We start from the raw sequence: 22,374 nt of genomic DNA, 5'->3' as shown, positions 1-22,374 counted from the left end.
GACACCGACAGGAATCGATCCTGACTAAGGAATGCGAAAGCCTACCACCCCCACCAGCGCTTCATGCACTTGGGTTGCGTAAAATGAATAAACATATATCTCTGAGGAAGCATTCAATTTCTTGCCGAGTTGATTTGAAAAAATTACATACAAATATTACAAATCCTTAAACCCATCCCAATCCCAACTGTTTCGCATTGTCTAAAATAAGAAAAAACGAGAGAATTAATTGTGATTTCATTGGTGATTGCCATAATCAATTGCGATTTAATCGGTTATTGCCGGAATCAATTGCGATTTAATTGGTGATTATCGTGATTCAAAGTTCAAATTCCAGTGGATCAAACTGACTTAAAAAAATGGTAACAATTATGTTCAAAGAAGTCGGTTGCAAATGCTGTAAAAACGAAGATAAACGAGTCACTATATTTCTTATATTTATATCTTTCCAGAAACACATTTGTATATAGTCCATTATGTAAAAACATATTTGAACCAAAAGAACATTTATATATAGTCCATTATCTAAAACGACATATTCGAAGCAAACATGGCTATATGATAAAAATAAATTTTTTTACATATGAGCCATGCACAATCAAGGATGACATCTATGGAATTATATATTTTCATTGAGGTAATAGCGAATCACTACGCTTTCACTGCGCTGTTACTCTAATCCATTAACGAGGACTTCGAATTAAGACATCATCAAGAAACGGGCTGGCTGTTGCATATATATCTGGCTAAGAATAACTTTCAATCTTGCTGTGGGTTCATCAGTTGTAACATTTTTATTATTCAACTCTATCATAAGATCACCAAGAAAAAACTCCCCTTTTTTAGTTACTAGTGGATGTAAAGACCAGGTCCCTTAATGATTGTTGCAAGTCCACAACCTGACTGGATCGTTAGGTGATCTAAACTGGATCGTTAGGTGATCTAAACGCAACAATGGGCAGAGAATGGTAGAGCTGGAATGAAGAGCATAAAACCCCCAAAACCTGAGCATATGCTTTTCAGAATATTCTGCTTCAAAGCTGAAATCTTGACAGTTAATTTTCTGGAGATGTTGTTGTCCAGCTATCATGGCCGTTAGTTTTTATATGGTCTGCATGATCTGATTGGGTTATGCTGTATCATTTTCCAATGGATTCATCAACATTTTGATCCAATACGCCTTTCCCACGATACTACCATGAAGCTCAAGAGCACAATAAGTTGAAATGGAAAAGAAAAAGTCGTAGTCATCCACTGGAATGGTAAAAAATGAGACAAATGCTTAGGCATAAAGAAAGTGTTCATTAGAGTAATAGACGAGCAAATAAAATAAATTGTTCATGAAGGTAAGAGACGAGCAAACTTTAGGAATCAGGCACCAAGAACTCCTTCCCAGTGACCTGCCTTGCCCCCCCCCCGACAATGTAATCTCCAGTTTTCATGTAGTCGAAGAGCGTGGAAACTGTCAGTGACGAGGATGATAAATGACCTCCCAGTTCAAGCAGAAGGAAGGAAGACCATGGAAATAAAGAAATCGACTAACAGTTCAGTGGCTGATAGTTATGCGGTTGATAGTTATGCGGTTGAAGGCAGTTGATAATTCAGGTAGGAGTTTGTGGTGAAATCGAATGAGTGAAAATATTTGAATCGTCTAACAATTGATCCAATGGTGTCAAACTGTGTAGAGTGGCAGTCTAGGGGAGTTCTTCCAAGAAGGAACACCTTACTTCATAAATATGAAATGTTATGTACTTTAATTTTAATACAATTGTGTAACTTTGAACAAATGTAAATTAAATTTTACGACATATATAATTTATTGGTCATATCATTTTGTATCAATAAAACTTGATTACCTAAAATACTAGCACAATGATAACAATGGGCAGGTTGAAAGGTAAACTAGATGCCAAAACGCAATGCAGAAAATTATGGTTGTAGGCACTATGCAATAATTTCGTAACACTCTTTTAAAAACCTGTAGGTGCTACGAAATGATTTTGTAGCATTCTAAAAAAACTTTGCTTTCAAATTTTGGAAGGTGAAACGACCCAGTCCTCTGCAAAATCAATTCCTCCGCGGTCTAACTCGTCTCCCAACACAAGGAATATTCTCCTCTCACCTCTCATCATCAACAATTTCTCCCTCACTCAAGTTAATGGCTTAAGTTCCAATCAAAGGAACGGGTCACTGTTTGTAAACACATAGGCACTACAAAATAGTTTGGAGGTTACTGTAAATGGAGCACACATAGATAATCACTGCTCAAAGTCGAATTTTGACAACATATGACAATTTTGAAATGATCACAACCAATTCTGAAACTTTATTAAATGCACACATTGTTCTACTAGAACCAGAGGAGAGAAAACACAGATTTATAGATAATACACAGTTGCAGAAATTGTCTTTCATTCACCTCAACATACATATTTGGAGGTAGGAGAATAGCTACTCCTCCTCCCATTTGATGCCCCTTTTATTCACAAACTCCAACAAATGGTTTGTTTCCTCTTGTCTCCAAATGAGGGAAGTCGAAAAGACACTTCGTGAGTGACACTTAGAATTATGCAAGAATAATCTAATCTTACACCTATATTAAATATTCAAAACTCTAATAAAATAAATAAAATTATTTTCTAGCATTAACATGTGGCAAGTCCACCACATTGTTAAGCTCCGCTCCATTTCTTCAGCTCGAGCTCGGTCCAATGCACCTACATCAGACTCCCTAGGAAGGAAAAGTTTATGAGCTCCTGCTCATAAGGTCCGCTATAGAAGAACTTACTTTTTATAGAGTTGCAGTACTCACCCATGTAGAATATTCCATCGAACAACCCTTCCACTTCACCAAAAAATTCAGATACTCTTTCCCCCTGTTGTGTTTTGCAACTTTGGTGTCCAAGTTTCTTTCAGTGTCTAGACCTTCTGTCATAGGCATCTGATTCATCCAAATCTATTCACTGACTTCTCCATTCCTTTCATTTGTTGTAGTGGCACCTTCATCACCAACATGATAGGGATACAAATCAACCACATTGAAAATAGGTGAGTTACCTATGCCCGTAGGTAACTCCAATTCATAAGCATTTGTAGAAAATTTCCTAAGTATCCTACAATGTCCTATTTTCTTCATCTTGAGTTTGTTATATTCCCATTTTGGGAATCTCTCCTTTCTTAGGTGGGTTAAGACAATTTCCCATACCTCAAAGTTTACCTCTCTTCTTCTTAAATCTTCTCTTTGTTTGTATTTGTAACTATTGTCCTATAACTTCTATTTTATCTCCTCCTGTAAGTCACTCATTGTCGCTGCAAAATATTGCCCATCAACACTTGTCTGCTAGAGTTTACCCAAATATTTCAGTTTACGAATTCCTCTAGGATGCATTCCATACAAGATCTGAAACAAACTCTTCCCTTTGCTCCTATTTGGTGAATCATTGTATGAAAACTTAGCTTGAGCTAATACATGATCCCACTTCTTGGGATGCTCACCCACAAGGCTCCTTAATATGTTTCTAAGACTCCTATTCACCACTTCTATTTTCCCTTCAGATTGTGGATGATATGCTGAGATGAAGTTCAATTTTGTTCTAAGCTTCTTCCGTAACGTCCTCCAAAAAGGCCCTGTGAACCTCATGTCTTTATCAGAGATTATACTCTTTGGAAAGCCATGCAATCAGACAATCTGATTGAAAAATAAGTGAGTCACATGTGCAACATCAATAGTCTTACAAAAGGGGATAAAATGATCCATCTTTGTAAATTTGTCCACAACTATAAGTATGGAGTCCTTACCTAGTTGCATCCTTGGTAAACCCAAAACAAAGTCCATACTCACCGAGTCCCATGGCCTGTTGGGAATGGGGAAAGGAATATATCTTCTAGTATTTTGACTCCTCCCTTTCGCATGCTAAAACACTCGAAATTTTCTCACATATTTATGCACATATGCCCTCATCTTTGGCTAGAAATAAAAATGTTCTAGATAACCAAGTGTCTTGTCCACTCCAAAATTCCCTGCTAATCCTCCATGGTGGTTTTCTTCTATCAGATTCTCTCTCATTGACCAATGAGGAATACATAATCATTTTTTCTTGAACAACAAACCATCTTGCAACATAAACTCCTTCCATGCGTTATTATCTTTGCTCACAGTGTTCTTGCATGCTTCAAAGGCCTCTCAAAAGGAAACATCATCCTCATACAAGTCCTTCAAATAATCAAAGCCCAAAATTTGTACATGGCATTCCTACATGATCAAACTCCCGATGCTCAAAGCATCGATTACCTTGTTTTCTTTCCCACTCAAATGTTTGAAAACAAAGGTGAAACTTTGTATGAATTCTACCTACTTGGCATGCTTATCGTTGAAATTGTGCTGCTATATTATATAAGTAATGAATAATTGTTAGAGAATAAAACAAATTCTGTTAGGCCCCTATACTACTAGTGTAACCCCTTATTGTTATTAGTACAACCCATTTATTATATTGATGTACCCATGAAGTGCCCATATTGTTACTATTGTGCTACATAGAAGCCCACTATTGTTATTATTGTGCCCTTACATTATTATTGTTATGTCGGCTCTGATTATGTTATGACCCCTTAGACTCCTATATATAGAAAGGAGGTATTTTCATTTGTATCATCCAAGAATTGTTCATTTGTGTAATGTAAAGGAGGTTGCCCCCTCGAAGAGGCTGAATTCTAAGGCGTTAATCTCTCTTTTCTATCTTTTTGTGAGTTGGTTTCATACCATTGGGAATCAGAGCTTTAGATTCTAGGGTTTTGCTGCTCCAAACAAGTCATCGTGGAATTTTCACTATAACTTTTTTTCTGCGATGTTTCAGAAGCTAAAAAAAAAAACCCATTTGAGAAGAGATCGCACTGAAGCTTGGGTCCGAATTTCAGAGCTTTTCGCGCTATAGTTACAGAGATATGATCTGAGGAAGTTGGTCTTTTTGCAGACTCCTGAATTACATTCCAAAGAGGTGACCTAGGGAAAATCGTCATAACTTTCTCTCTCAGCATTGGATTGAAATTTCGTAAGAAGGTACAGAAAGAAGACGGACTGTAGTTTCTTGTATATATTTTTCAGAGCCAAAGGTCGAAACAGTGACACGTGGCATTTCATACAAGTTCGCTCTTCTGGAAAGGTCTATAATCAGGTCATCTTGGGACATTGTGCATAACTCTTTCTTGGAGAATCCAATTTGGATCAAACTAGTGGCATTGGAAAGAGGACACAGAGGGCTACTACAGGTTGCAATTTCAGAACTTAAAGATCCGAAAGTACAGAGTTATAGTCGTTTCGAGATCGAGCTCCTAAAATCAAGAAAAAGCAAGATGAGAAAGTTTGATGGCAAGGATCCGGTAAATTGGATACTTCAGATGGAGCAATATTTTGATCTACATGGTGTACCACTGTTACAAAAGGTATGTATTGCATCTTCATATTTAGAACCGGATCAATTTTTATGGTATGGAGGGCTTTGTTCTCATAAACAACTTGTTACGTGGTCAATTTTCACAGAGGAAATGATAGCACATTATGAGGATACAAAGAGCAACACCTTCTTTAGAGCAACACCACAACAATTGGAAAGATTAAAAGGGCTTTGTGACATAGTGGAAAGCCAAATTATGGAAACTAGGAAGCATACCCCTCACAACTATAAAGATGGAAGTGTTGTTTCTCCCAGCCTTCCACAACTTACAAGGGTTACACCACAACAATTGGAAGAAAAAAGAGAAAAAGGGCTTTGTTACAATTGTGATAGCAAATGCACTAAAGGTTATAAGTGTGCTGAGAAGAAATTATTTTACATAGAATATGAAGAGGAGGAAGAAAAGGATCAAGAAACATCAAAAGAAGAGGATATACGCCAGGACCCCACCCCAGAGAAAGAAGAAATGAATCAGACCATATCTTGTAAAGCATTGGCAAGAATTACCACTCCTCAAACTCTCAAGATAGAAGGACATATCAAGAAGAAAAAGGTGCAAGAAGTGAAAGATCACATCGAGAAAGAAGAAATGAATCCAACCATATCTTGTAATTCATTGGTCGAAATTACCACTCCTCAAACTATCAAGATAGAAGGACATATCAAAAAGAAAATTTTTCAAGAAGTGAAAGATCACATCGAGGATCAAGAAAGGAATCCGACCATATCTTGTAAAGGATTGGAAGAAATTACCACTCCTCAAACTCCAGAGATAGAAGGACATATCAAGAAGAAAAAGGTTAAAGCAGAGAAAGATCACATCGAGCATCAACAACAAGTTCTCCAACTTTTAAAGGATAATGCCACTTCGGTGCAAAATCAAACGAAACAACAGGTAGATCAACATCATAGTGAAAAATGTGTTGATGTAGGTGATTGGGTATTTTTACTGCTACATCTCAAGCAAGCTATTTATGAGAAGAAAATGTTGGGAAGACTCTTCAAGGATGAAGATGTGGAAGCATTGTTTTGTGCTATTTCTATTATCCAAACAGATTGGATAAATGAAGCAAGGGATGAATGGAAGAAGGACGAAGAAGTATGGCCACTTATTCAAAAGTTGCAAAAGATCCCAATTCAAACAATATTGCCAGAAATTGAAGAGGAAGGAAAAATCATATTGGAACCTGGACTAGTCACAGAAACAAGAACCCGACAGCTACGAAATCGATCAATTTTAGAGTATCTCATCAAGTGGAAAAACTTACCCGCTGAAGATTCCACATGGGAGGACAAGAATTTTATACAGAAGCATCAAGAACTATTCAAGCATTGAGGACAACGCTTTTTGAAGGAGAGGGGCATGTTAGGCCCGTATACTACTAGTGTAACCCCTTATTGTTATTAGTACAACCCACTTATTATATTGATGTACCCATGTAGTGCCCATATTGTTACTATTGTGCCACATAGAAGCCCACTATTGTTATTATTGTGCCCTTACATTATTATTGTTATGTCAGCTTTGATTATGTTATGACCCCTTAGACTGCTATATATAGAAAGGAGGTCTTTTCATTTGTATCATCCAAGAATTGTTCATTTGTGTAATGTAAAGGAGGTTGCCCCCTCGAAGAGGTTGAATTCTAAGGCGTTAATCTCTCTTTTCTATCTTTTTGTGAGTTGGTTTCATAACAAATTCCTTGGGAATAAAATAATGTCTCCCATGCTTGAACCATTGCATATAATTTCTTGTCACAGGAAGAGTATTTCTGTTTTGAATCATTCAACTTCTCACTGAAATATGCAACATGTTTACCTTCTTGATTCAGTACTTCTCCAATGGTTGTTCCACTAGCATCACATTTGACTTGGAAAAACTAATTGAAGTATGGTAGCTTCAACATCAGTTTCTTAGTGATCATCCTCTTCAAGTGCTAGGAAATTTTCTCTGTTGTTGTTGTCCAATAAAATGGTTGTCTATCTTTCTTGATTGTTTCAAGGATGGGTGCACAAATACCACTCAAGTTCTTAATGAAATTTCGATAGAAGCTAGATAAGCCATGAAAGATCCTAACTTCAAAAATGTTCTTAGGTGAAGGGAAACTTACAATCACCTCTATTTTCGTTGTATCCATTTTCAGTCCATCCTTGGAAATGACAAAGCCTAAATATACCAACTCAGACCTCATCACCATAACAAAACACTGTGTTTAGCATCCCGTTTTTCTTCCTTTTTTGCATCTAGAGCCCATTTTTGGTGATATTTGCATCCAATTATCAAATATGGTGCAAAAATTGATGCAAAATTTGCACTGAGTTTTGCACCAAGTCTTACACCAATTTTAGCACCAAGTATTTCAATAAGTTTTGCAATAAGTTTTGCACCAGGTTTTATGCCAATTTTTTCTTTGTCCTTTGGACCAGGTTTTGTTCCAGGTTTTGCATCAAGTTTGGCACCTAATTTTGTTTCACCTATTTTTTCACCCTCTATTGCATCCACTTTTTGTGCATACACTTCCATCAACTTTTGCGTCATATTTTGCATCCATTTTAAAGTATTTTCTTGCAACCATTTTTGCATCATTTTTTGCAACCCCTTTGCACCAAGTTTTGCGTTGAAGTTTGTGTATAGTTTTTCCTCTACTTTTGCATCCAATTTTATTACATTTACTTTTTCATCTTATTTTGCATCCATATTTACAACCTCTTTTGCATTTATTATTGTGCCAACTATTGCATCCAATTTTGTTGTGCCATAATTTGCGCCTAATTTGGCACCTCCCATTTCACCCACTTTTGCTTCTAATTTTGCATCCACGTTTGCATCCTCATTTACGTCTCGGTTTTCCTCGACTTTTACATCTATTTTTGCATCCCTTTTTGTATCCACTTTTGCGTCAATATTTGCATCAGGTTTTGCATCTCGTTTTGCATCTACTTTTGCATCAAATTGTGTTGCATCCACTTTTGCATCAAAATTTGCATCCACTGTTGCACCCATGTTTACCTCCACTTTTGCATCCCTTGTTGCAATTTCGTTTGCATCAAAGTTTCTTTCTTTCTTTGCATCTTCATTACATCCACTTTTATTGTGCCACAATTTGCACCATGTTTTTCACTTAATGTTGTATCCACATTAGCTTCCAATTTTACATCCATGTTCTCATCCTCTTTTGCATCAAATATTGCAACTCTTTTTGCATCCACTTTTGTGTTAGGTTTATGCATTGGGTTTTGTGTCTCGTTTTGTATCTACTTTTGCATCTACTTCCATTGCATCCATTTTTTGCATCCAATTATGTTTCCCTTTTTTTAGCCATGTTTGCATCCACTTCTACATCCCTTTTTGCATCTTATTTTTCATCCAAGTTTTCCTCTTTTTCCGTGTCTGTGCTTACATCCACTTTAAATGTTGCACCACAATTTGTGCCCTATCTTGCGTCTACCTTTGAAACCCAAATTTGCTTCCATTTTCGCATCCACATTTGTATCCTCTTTTGTGTCCAAGTTTGCATCGAATATTGTAGTGTATGTTTTTTCATCCTCTATTACATCCACTTTTATGTTAAGTTTTTCATCTACTTTTGCATCCACTTTGTAGTACGTTGAAACATGGTAGTATCATAATGGGTTGGATTTTTCATTCATTAATAAGAGTTCCTTGGTATTTTATGAGAAAATTCACTGGTTCATGAGAGGTATTTATGGCTGACATATCCTTGTTATTTCTATTGGTTATATGCTGGTTATGAGCATGTTTTATGACAATGATGATGTATGGATCTCATCATGTTTTGATTTGTAAATGAATGTATAATGAATATATGACCTAATAGATGATAATGCAGCTAATGTGATAAGGCATAAATGCTTCTTAGCGATTCTCAGATAAGTATGACACCCCTATGCTCAGATTTGTGGTTATGACCTATAGAATGCATATTTGTGACATGTTTGACGAAATGCCTGTCATGGCTATGTTGTATTGTGAAACAACCCCCCCATTTATATATAGCAATAGCTAAGATTATACATATAAATGGGGACCCTTTTTAAATTTTTGGTTTTAGAATAATAAAATCTAACTCTAAGGAATTGCCTTAAAAAACTCTTAAAACAACCCAAAGATAGGATCTCCATCGCAAATTGCAAATCACGTTTTTTCCATGTGATGAACATGAAACACATTTAAAAATTTGTGATGTACGATCAAACCTCCCACTGCGACATCCTAATCAAACAACTTACGAACTCGCAATCGCATTTCACAGAAATCACAAGAAATTAAGCCTTCCCACTCTGAACTTCATTAATGAGTTACGAAATGTGATATTGCGATGATCGCAATCGCATTTTGCCTTATAAGAAGGCAAGACTACATTACATCATTCTAAATATTGTGATGTGCGAATAGAGCAGTAAGCATGTGAAATAATTGCGTTTGAATGTAATAATGAATGATTTGACAGGGTAATAAATGTTTAGCAGCCCGAGGAGAGGTAATGATTTTCCAAGTTATGGGCAGTTAACGTTGGATATCTCATCTAAACCTTTCCCATGATCCAAAGTCATTTCAGAAGAGCTTTCAGTCTTAATTTCCCAATACCGTCTGCGCTGATATATCTCGTCCATTTCAGGCAAGCTACAAAAGACATGTCATTGAGGAAGGTGATGCAGAAACAAAAGAAACAAAGCATTGCAAAATCCAAGTTTACAGAAATGGTTCCTATATTCTCTGATACGGTCTGCAATGCTGATGGGGGAGCAACAACTTGGGAGGTCATATACAACAGGCTCGAGGATGAGCGTCCCAAGGTTACTATCACAAAAGCGAAAACTAATTCAATAAAACCTTTAGGACTCCAATTCAAGGATGCCGCCTGTTCTTTCTTTCATAGGATAGGAGCGAGAGATAAAATCTTTCCATACACAGATATGATTAGGTGGGTGGTGGAAAACCTCACAATTGAAGATAGGCAATTCAAGAATTCACGAATGGAACTCATGGGGTCATTCAGAGCAGAGGACCTGAAGAAAATGTACCATATACCTGACCCTCAGGATATATATGATAAGACATACATGACCAACTTCGCAAAGAAGAACCAAGAGCCCCTCAAGGAGATTCAGGGCTGTAGAGTATTGGAGAACAAATTTAAATTTGAGAAATCAAGTATGTATGCTATAGCCTCTTTGTCAAACCCCTACAGCTATGCAGCTGTTATGTTATGTAGACTATATGGGTTACCCAATAATGCTAAGTTTTCCATAGAATGGATTCCTTTGATTGATTCCTGTGTTAATTCCCACATTATGAATTGGGCCACCATCCTATCTGATAACCTAGCCACCATCATCACTGAATATCAACAGAAGAGATCCTCCTCTCCAAAGAACCTTCCTCCATTCTATTTTAATGCCTACATTATGGACGCCATCTACTTTTGCACTAAATTTCCAATCATGGGTTGGAAATGGACCTTACAAGAACCCTACCCTATCCAACTCAGTCATAAGAAAATGTGGGAATCCCATTATATACCCCATATCTATAAAATATGTCATGTTGTTATTTTGTCTTTGCATCAATTAATTTTCATTAGGAAAGCCCCCAGGATTTCCCAAGAAGCCACTACAGACTTTTTAGCTGTTGAAAAATATTTTGTTGAAGAATGGTTCAGCTATATTAAGGTTTTTGGTGGCACAATAGACCCACATGTCCTTCCCTTGTATATTTTTGATAAATTTTTGGTAAGGGAAATTGCCCACCAGACTGTGGAAAAGGCCTAACCAAAGTTCTCAAAGAAAACAAGAAGTTATTATGGCCATCTTTTCCCATTAAGTGCGGTTCTTTTTCTTTGGCAAATTTTAATCATGCGATAAAGGAATCAGTAAGAATGGAAGGCCTCAGGCTTCATAATTTTCCAAAAAGGCAATTTGATCCACACAAGATAGCATATAACATCACTACTGTGCTAAAGATCAAGCCATATAACCATGAGGCTAACGATTTTGAAGACCTGTTACAGTCAGTTAAATCCTTCGAATGGGAAAGGGAAAATTTGAGTCCTAAAGATTTTGAAAACATTCAACAGTTCAGACATAAAAGGCTTGAAATAATCCTGATGCACTTGTTGAAAATCGAGACAATCCTACACCCAATGTGACTGTCAATAGTGAAGGACCTATTTATCGCATAGAATCTCAGGTGAATACTGAGAAAACACTGGATATAGGGAAGGCCTAGGACAACGATAACACAGTAGAATCTAGTAGGAAGTCAGCGAGAAATAGGTTATGAGCACCCCACCTAAAGAGATCAGTTCATAGGTCAAAAGTGATAGTTTGGAATAGGAGTGGGATCAGTTTAATAAGAAACTGCAAGACACTCCCAACATGACAAATACCCAGGAAACAACGGATGAGTAAGCCAATGGATGAGAAAGTGACAACGTATGAGCAGACTGAGATTATCCCTACTCTGCTCACATCATAGATTGTCTTGAAAGTGACTGAAATCCCTCCTTTAGATGTGTTCTACAACCTGCTGCACAAGGCTATAGTAAGAAGACAAAGGAAAAGGAGAAGGGTAGAAACACCCGAGCTCCCACCTGGAAATGAGCTAATGGACATAGTTTGGAGGGACATTCCTTCCAATCTAGCTGAGAACTTGACTAGGCTGTCACAATTTAAGGGAGCGTATGCAACGACCACCATGGACAAAGCCATCGAAGTCTTTTTTTGTTGAGAGAAAAAGGAGGAGAAGATTGCACAACTCAAGCAACATCTTGAAATAAAGAGGGAAAGTGTGAACAGGAAAGCTGCTGACCAGCTCGCCCAATTGCAAGAGAGCATGGAAGTCCTTAAGATAAGCCACAAAGCCGATATATCAACCAAAAATATGAACTCCAATAATTGCAGCAAGCCATGGAAAGATATAAGGATACTCCTACTGTCGAGGAGTTCATTAAAGAGGTGCTGGAACTGAATTCCCTCCTGATGAAACAACAAGAACAATTTTTCCAAAAGATGTCACACATCGCTCCTTATTTGATCACTAGCGACCAACTAACAGATAAGGCGATTGACCAGAGTACTAATTTTACTGATCTAAACACCAGAATCTTAGAGTTAATTGAATGGAAATAAATAAAAGATGGGAGGAAAGCCAATCTGCCTGAGATTGAGGAGACACACAAGGACATTATTTTCACGGATTGGGACGCAAGGATCAAACAAGCTGAGATAGCAGTGGAAAGAGAAGTCGAGGTAGCGAAGAACATAATTAGAGCGGTAAACCACACTTTGTTTTCCACCAACCTGGTGAGAGAAGGCAATCCAAAAGAAATGCTCGATTAGGTGATTTGCATAAAAGTTGGCAGGAAAAAACAGAAAATCAAAGGGAAGAAATTGAAAAATTGGAAAAGACTGACTGGGATTCGTATTGGAAATACCTCGTCAAGCCGCACAGTCAAATAATGGCCCTTAACTGCTCACTTCATTCAAATCAGTGGATGCTGCCACCTCTCACTGATGTGATTTTCGCAGGACATGTCAGAACATATTTTGGGGCACCTCCTCAAGTCAAACCGATGGCTGACATATATGATTTGGAGGACAAGATGGCAAACAAAAAATCATCTTCATAGCCTCTTCTCATCAAGTCACTATTTATTTTTAGATTTAGTTAACTAGTTAGGAGGAAGGTTGTTTGAAACCTCCTCAAATTTTTGTATAATCTATTTTTTCACATTAGTTAGAGTAGTATTTATACCCTTCTCATGCATTTAGAGAAGGATCCAAAATTTTATCAAAAACATTTGCAAAGAATGCACTATTGTAAGTTTGTGAATGCTTTGGTGAAATTATGGAACATGATCATTTCGTTTAAATATCAGACTACTTTCCTTTGTTGATGCACTATTGTATACTTGGGAGATAATTTGATCTAAAGAAAAGAATTGATCCATGTCATTAGTCAGATGAGAAGAACTTCGCACATATGGTACTTTTATATTGTATGATTGATTTTGTTTCTGTTTAATTAGTGACAACACTTTATTTTCATGAATTGTGTATGGGATATATTCTTTCTATTAAGCGTTAATTGCACTATTGTACGATGCCTAACTGAAATTGTCTACTTTCCTATATAAATCATCATATATGTGATATAGTTTATACAATTTCTTTGACTAACTATTAAGTCAAAGAAATTATATTTATATGTTATCATCTATGATCAATGCATGATTGATCTTTATTATCACATATCAAGCAAACATCTTTGTAGATCGCATATCACACAGAAATACTCGGGTTTATATTAGAATAACTTAGTTAGAGATTTCATAATAGAATAGGTCATTTAGATTACCATTATTCTATTGCAATCACTCGTGAACCACCCACTCTCATATTAAAACCCACACTGGGAAACTGGTCCCATTATCCCCAATTGGAGCCACCACTTTAAACGAAAAAGGAGATATCTTAAGGTTCGGATGGGGTGTTTATCCCCCATGTTGGGGCAACAGAAATTTGAGGTCGCAACATTTTGGTGCTAGAAGGAGGCCATCCGACTATGAATGGTATATAAACCTAAAGATCAATCGAAAAACATTCATAAGAGTTAAAACCCCTCCACAACTTCTACACCTTCTAGATCTCGTTCAAAATCTCTTGATCAGAAATATGAAGTTGTAGAAACATCTCCCTCATCTCCTGAAGTAGTAAGACGACCACCTTCTCTAGATTACACTCCCAAGTCTCCCGAAGTCCATTCTTTGATACAGAAATTGGAATAGATATCCATTTCTGCCGAGAAACCAGAGAGGCCCGAAGTTTCTGAAGAAAGTGTTACTTCCTTATTACAACAAACTGGTGTATTAACTAGATTGCAAAGTGAAAGGCTTGGAGTAACCCCTTTTGAGTTCCCCATCCCTCCACGATGTAGGAAAGTTACCTCACCAGGATCTGATTCGGATACCAGTGAGATCACATCACCTTTTCAAACATTCACTTCTCCATTCACTTCTACTCAATCCACAACTTCTCAACTATCCACTTCTCCAATTAGTACTGCTACTAGTAGTACTAACCCAATAGTTAGTTCTTTGCCATCTATACCTACTTTTAGACCAACCTTCCCATCTTCTCAGTCTCCAACTCAAGTTATGGCCAATCAACTCGCTTAACCTTAGAAAAATCTTGGTGTTGTTTTGGTTGCAAATCCAAATGCGCTCCCAGCAAACCCAAAAAAATGGCTGCCTAAGTACAATCCCGACAATGGTCTTCTTGCTGAAGAACATCTAAACAACTTTATGTTAGCCATGAATCTTAATGGAGTTGCACATGAAGATGTTGTAATTAGACTGTTCCCATATACCTTCCAAGGATATGCTGGATCTTGGTATTTTTCCCTTCTAGCAGGTTCAATAAGAGACTGGGATACCTTTCAAGAAGTATTTCTTGCAAAATTTGCTAATGGCAGGACCATAGCATCCTTAATCAATGATCTTTCTAACTTGAAAGCTAATTTAGATGAAAGGATCAAAGACTTCAACTCCATATTTAATAAGTTTCTAAATAAAATCCCAGCTGCATCAAAACCTACAGGTAGATGTACAAATATAATGGTACATATCGTCCCTTCCTTCTAATATTGCATTTTTTGTAGATAGATCCAATAAGGTGACCCTTGTAGAAAACATAAAAGAAGCCCTGTCTGTAGAAAGAAGGATTATAGCTTTAGAAAATAGATCACAAATAGACAAGAGGAAGTCAAAGAAAGTAACATTTAAGGATGATTCAAAAAAGAAAGCTTCAAAGGACCCTTTCGATCTTGAAGGCCTTCAAAAAGTGTTAAAAACCATGTCTAATGAAATGGTTGAAATCAAGAAACATGTCACAAAATCCTCTGCCCCCAAGAAAATTTTTCTCTTGTTTAAAAGAAATCCTTCTTCTGCATTGCAATCACCAAATACTATTTCAAATGCCGAATCTGATCAAGAAGCAGAAGAAGACTCACTAGTCGTAGAGGAATTCGAAATAGAAGAAGAAGTTGAGTTAAATGGAATGTGGGATTTCTTCCTCCCAACTAAAGAATAAGCACAATCTATGCTAGTAACCATAAGGAGTAAAAAATTTCCTGATATGTCTATAAAAAATCAGAAACAAAAGACTGCTACCCCTGTAAAGGAGAAAACACTAAGCAAGAAGTCTAAAACTATCCAAACTGACCCTATTCCACTAGATCCTCCAAATGCTTCCAAAACCTTGGTGATCTCAGATACAATGGAATATAACATAGTGGAAGATATGAAAAATACTAGAGAAAACATTTCATTACACGAACTCACTAAACTCAAACAACAACAGAAAATTCTATTAAGAGAGTTAAAAGCAGTTCCTGTATCTCCTTTACCATCTACTATAGTTACTCAAGCTACCTACAATATGGGAAAACCTCCCTCATCTTCAAACAAAGTAGATCCTTCAGATTTAGTCCTAATCGGTGATAGATATATTTCTCATATTCCTTCATTTCTTCTTACTTATGAAATTTCAACAAAAATGTTCATAATTTCCTTGTTTATTTAGGATCCTCTTCAAATATTATGCCAAGAGATGTGTGCACCAAATTGAATATTACACCTCGAAAATCTGCAATACACGTAGTTCAATTAGACAGGACAAAAGTAGAGGTACTTGGAGAAATAGCACTAGTTTCAATTAGGCTTTCCTCTAATCCAAATGTTTCGCAAATAATTGATATTGTAGTGGTTGATATCCCAAAATTCTATGGTTTGATTCTAAGTAGGGATTGGTCTGAAAAGTTGCATGGTTACTTTGCAACTGATTGGTCTCACATGTGGTTTCCACATAATGGTAAACCAAATCAAATTAGAGTAGACCGAGAAAAGTTCATGAAATACATAGTCACTGACCTCGAGGGAAGCAATGAACCTGTTGCCTTCACCAATAACATCATTGGAAATTACTCAGCCGAGTCATTTTTGGGATCCTTTAATGCTCAGAGGTCTCCCTTCCCAGATAATACCGTAGTGTCTCAAATAGAAAAATTTTCACAAACAGATGCTTCCAAGTGTGTAAATGTAGTAGATAAAATTTCAAATAATTCTTTGTTTTTGACTCTCTATTTTGATGGTTCCAAATATGAAGACGGTGCAGGATACATTTTGATCAACCCGTAAGAAGGGAAAACCATGTTAGCCTGCAAACTTGAATTTCAGTGCACTAATAATATTGTTGAATATGAAGCACTGATCCAAGGACTGTCTAAGGCCATTGGTCTCAATGTCAAATATTTGCAAGTCTATGGAGATTCTGAAATAATCATTAAGTAGGTAAGAAATACAATTCATTGTGTCTCTGGGCAGCTTAAACATTATCAATCGTTATCCCATAAACTTACATCTCATTTCACTTCTTTTAACATTTCTGTAGTTCTCAAGTTGCAAAACGCAAGTGCTGACTTACTCGCTAATGTGGCATCCAAGCTTATACCCTCAGAAGATTTCAGTCCAGACAGATTTTCAATAGAGTTAATATTTAGGTCGTCTATTCCCGATAATGTAACAAATTGGAGAGTATTCAATAACGATGCAGATATAGTTAATTTCCTTAAATTAGAAGGGTCGTATGAGAAACATATCATAGATGAACATGAGCATGATCTAAAAATTAAACACAATCAAGACCAAAACCCAATCCCAAAGTCTGTAGTTAAGATGGAAGATCTCTATGATCTAAAGGATAGGTTCAAGAAAGTTACCAACTCCAAAACTCAAAGTTCTACTTTGAGATTTGAAGTAGTAAACCTAGGGTCAACCAAAAAACCTCAAAATGTCAACCTAGGTCTTGACCTATCATCTGAAGAAAGAATATCATTCATTAGGTTGTTGAAAACATACAATGGTGTATTTTCCTGGAATTACGTAGATCTCAAAACCTATGATACCTCTGTGATTCAACATACGATGCCTATGACTTCGAATGAAAAACTAGTTCAATAGAAGCTTTGGAAAATTCACCCAAACCTTGAGAGTCAAATCAAATACGAATTGAACAAGATTCTGAAAGCCTAAATAATCTTCCTTGTTAGACACTCAAAGTGGGTATCAAGTATGGTGCCTGTAAGGAAAAAGAACGGTGATATTAGGATTTGTATTGATTTTAGAAACCTGAATAAAGCTTGTCTTAAAGATAACTTTCCTTTGCCTACCATGGAGCAGATATTACAATCAGTTGCAGGTTACGAATTAATGTCTTTTCTAGATGGGTTTTCAGGATATAATCCAATTCTTGTGCATTGAGGTGACAGATTAAAGACAACAGTAAGGACCAAGTGGGGAACATATGCCTTTTAGAAGATGCCTTTCAGACTCATTAATGCAGGCACTACATTTCAACGTGCTATGGATATTGCTTTTAAAGGTCTGATTAATAGATCAATTGTTATTTACTTAGATGAAATCACAGTCTTTTCTAAGTATAGGAACAATCATTTAAGTGACCTCAAGCACATTTTTGAAAAATGCAAGAGATATGGCATTTCCTTAAATCCTAAAAAATATTATTTTGCTTTACCAGAAGGCAAACTTCTTGGGTTTATAGTGTCCAAGAAAGGGATTTACATTGATCATGATAGAGTCCAAGAGATCGAAAAGATTCCTCTCCCACACAACAAAAAGACCATGCAATCATTCCTAGGCCAAATTAATTTTTTAAAAAGATATGTTCCAGATTTTTCACAGATTATCCTACCCCTTCAAGCAATGATAAGAAAAAATTCAGTTTTCAAATGGGAAAAGACGAAAGAGAGTCATTTGAGTTAATTAAAAAAGCCATTATTAATGCTCCTTCTTTGACAACTCCTTACTTTCTCAAACCATTTGTATTATATACTTTTTCATCTGATACATCATATGCAACAGTTTTAACACAGTTGAACGATAAAAATATTGAGGCACCCATCTCTTTTTTCAGTTCCAATTTGCAACGTGCTAAGTTAAATTATTCAGCGGTCAAGAAACAAGCATTTGCTGTTTTTAAGACCTTGAAATATTTAAGACCTTTTCTTCTCAAAACTCATACAAAGATAGTAGTACCCTACTCTGCAGTAAGACAATTATTGATCCAAAGAGAAGTAAGGGAGAAAAGAGTCAATTGGGTTACCGCCCTTGAGGAATATGATGTAGAAATCTGACCAGCTAAAATTGTTAGGGGCCAAGGTGTTGGGTCCCTATAATACTAGTGATTACCCCATTACTATTGTAGTTATACCCCTTATTTATATTGTTGTGCCCCTATTACCCCCATATTGTTATTTTTGTGCCCCATAGAATCCCTCTATTGTTATTTTTGTGGCTTTATATTATTATTGTTAGGTCGGCTGGATTATATTGTGACTCCTTAGACTCCTATATATAGAAAGGAGGTTTTGTCATTTGTATCATCCAAGAATTGTTCATTTATGTAATGTAAAGGGGGTTGCCCCCTCGAAGAGGCTGAATTCTAAGGCGTTGATCTATCTTTTCTATCTTTTCTTGAGCTGGTTTCATAACATTTGGTATCAGAGCTTTGGATTCTAGGGTTTCGCTGCTCCAAACAGGTCATCGTGGCATTTTCGCTATAACTTTTTTTCTGTGACGTTTCAGAAGTCGCAAAAAAAACCCATTTGAGAAGAAATCGCGCTGAACCTTGGGTCCAAATTTCAGAGCTTTTCGCGCGATATTTGCGGAGATATGATCTGAGGAAGTTGGTCTTTTTGCAGACTCCTGAATTACATTCAAAACAGGTGACCTGGGGAAAATCGTCATAACTTTCTCTCTGGGGATCGGATTGAAATTTCGTAAGAAGGTACAGAAAGAGGACGGACTGTAGTTTCTTTTGTGTGTGTTTCAGATTCAAAGGTTGAAACAGTGACTCGTGGCACGTCGTACAAGTTCGCTCTACTGAACTAGTCTAAAAACAAGTCACTGTGGGAGATTTCACATAACTCTTCCTTGGAGAATCCAATTTGGCTCAGACTTGTGGCATTGGAAAGAGGACGCAGAAGGCTACTACAGGTAGCAATTTCAGAACTGGATGATCCGAAATTACAGAGATACATCAGATTCAATATCAGGCTTCTATAAAGTGAAAAAAGGTGTGTAGTTTTTTTTTAAATTTTTGTGTAAGCTTGGTTTAACGGAATTCAAAGGGCATAGTAAAGCATTATTATCGGTAACTGATGCCCCGAGGAAAGAAAATGCAAACACCTAGTAAGGAACCTGAAAGCTCTAGCATGACTCATGAAGAAGAGGAAGAAATGCTACATGATATATCAAAATTACAAGAACAAGTGCAACAAATGTCACGCTCACAAAAGCTAACAGAAGCTAAGATAAGTGGCGTGGAATCTAAGATAAATGGCGTGGAATCTAAGATAAAGGGCATGGAAGCTAAGATGGATGATTCGAAGACAGATTTGAAGAGAGACATGGCAGATTTGAAGATAGATATGAAGACAGACATGGAAGAATTGAAGAAGTTGCTACAAGAAAGGGTCACTAATGGTGAAAAGGTAGTAAAGGAAACTCATGATGAGAACAAAAGAAATGTTAATCATGATTCCATAGACGCTAATGTTGGATCGAAGAATCACCATATTCCAAAAATCGATATGAGGAAGTTTGATGGCAAGGATCCCGCCACATGGATATTACAGATGGAGCAATTCTTCGATCTCAATAATGTGCAAAACACACAAAAGGTACGTATGGCAACTGTATATTTGGAACCAAATCAGTTTGTATGGTATCAATGGCTTTGCTCTCGTAAACAATTTATCACTTGGGCAATTTTTACGGAAGAATTGATAGCACATTATGAGGATACAAAAAGCAACACTTTTTTTAGCCAATTGATAAGTCTCAAACAAAAGGGTTCAATAATGGAGCACATTGAGGAGTTCCAAAAATTGAACATAAGGGTAAAAGATATTCCAGAGGAGCATAGGATTGATGTGTTCATAGGGTCTTTAAAGGATAATATCCAACATGATGTTCGCCTTTGGGAACCTGATTCATTAGAGAAGGCATTCAGGTTAGCAAGAAAAATGGAAAGCAAAATTATGGCAACCAGGAAGCATACCACTCACAACTATAAAGACGGAAGTGTTGTTGCCCCTAGTCTTCCACAACCTATAAGGTTGACACCACAACAATTGGAAGAAAAAAGAGCAAAAGGGCTTTGTTACAGTTGTGATAGCAAATACACAAAAGGTCATAAGTGTGCTGAGAAGAAATTATTCTACATAGATTGTGAAGAGGAAGAAGAAAAGGAGCAAGAAAGGTCAAAAGAAGGATATACTCCAGGAACAAAGCCTAGATGAAGAACAAATAAATCCGACCATATCTTGTAATGCATTGGCGGGAATTACCACTCCTCAAACCATCAAGATAGAAGGACAAATCAAGAAGAAAAAGGTAATAGTGTTGATTGATTCAGGAAGCACCCACAATTTTATTCATTGTAGGGTAGCAAAAGAATTGAATTGCTTCCTATATCCAGCACCAGAGTGTCAAGTGATGATTGCAAATGGAGGAACAATAAATTGCTCTGGAAAGTGCCATAATATCAAGCTATCCATGGGAGAATATGTATTGACTAGCCCAATGCTTTCCATTCCAATGGGAGGTGCTGATGTTGTACTAGGAGTCCAATGGCTACAATCCTTGGGTACAATAGCTTTTAATTTTCAAGAACTTTTCATCAAATTTTCTACGGAAGGAAAGGAAGTTGAATTAAGGGGTATTGCAGGGAAACCAGGAAAGATAATCAGCTCTAATGGTATGACAAAGCTTCTAAAAAAGGAGCAAAGAGGTGTAATTGCACAATTATGTTCGCTAGATGTTTCCACATTGGAATCATCTATTTCTCCAGATCTCCAAAAAGTCCTGGACAATCATTCCAAGGTATTTGAGACTCCCAAAGGTCTCCCACCTATGCGTGATCATGATCATGCTATTCATCTGATTCCAGGAAGTGTTCCTCCAAACATCAGGCCGTACAGATATCCCTATGTCCAAAAAAGTGAAATTGAACGTATGGTTGCAGAAATGCTAGAGGCTGGTATAATTCAACCGAGTCAAAGTTCTTTCTCAGCTCCAGTAGTATTGGTGCACAAGAAGGATGGATCATGGCGCATGTGTCCAGATTATAGGGAGCTCAACAAGCTCACTATTAAAGATAAGTTCCCCATTCCTGTCATTGATGAATTACTGGATGAATTGCATGGATCAATTTACTTCACCAAGTTGGATCTTCGTTCGGGATATCATCAAATCAGAATGAAGATTGAAGACATTCCGAAAACGGCATTTAGAACTCATGAGGGTCATTATGAATTTTTGGTCATGCCTTTTGGCCTTACCAATGCACCTTCAACATTTCAAGGTTTGATGAATTCAATTTTCAAACCATTCCTTAGAAAATTTGTGTTAGTATTTTTTGATGATATACTAATCTACAGCAAGTCTTGGAAGGATCATGTTGAACATGTTGACAGGGTGCTACAACTATTGGAGGAGAAACAATTATATGCAAAAAGATCCAAATGTTTCTTTGGAGTCCAGGAGGTGGAATATTTGGGTCATATTGTATCTCATGAAGGAGTTAAGGTAGACCCTAGCAAAATTAAAGCCATTAAGGAATGGAAAATCCCCACATCCATAAAGCATCTGCGAGGATTTCTTGGGTTGACAGGGTATTATCGCAAGTTTGTTAAGAATTATGGGAGAATAGCAGCACCTCTAACAACATTATTGAAGAAAGATTCATTTTCATGGACTCCGGAAGCAACAAAGGCCTTTGAACATCTTAAAGAGGCAATGTGCCAAGCACCGGTCTT

Source organism: Pinus tabuliformis, chromosome 2_2 (genome assembly GCF_031772625.1).
Source record: "Pinus tabuliformis cultivar Carrire ecotype Pingquan chromosome 2_2, CPIR1, whole genome shotgun sequence".
In the NCBI taxonomy this organism is placed as follows: Eukaryota; Viridiplantae; Streptophyta; class Pinopsida; order Pinales; family Pinaceae; genus Pinus; species Pinus tabuliformis.
This window is presented reverse-complemented; position numbering follows the sequence as displayed.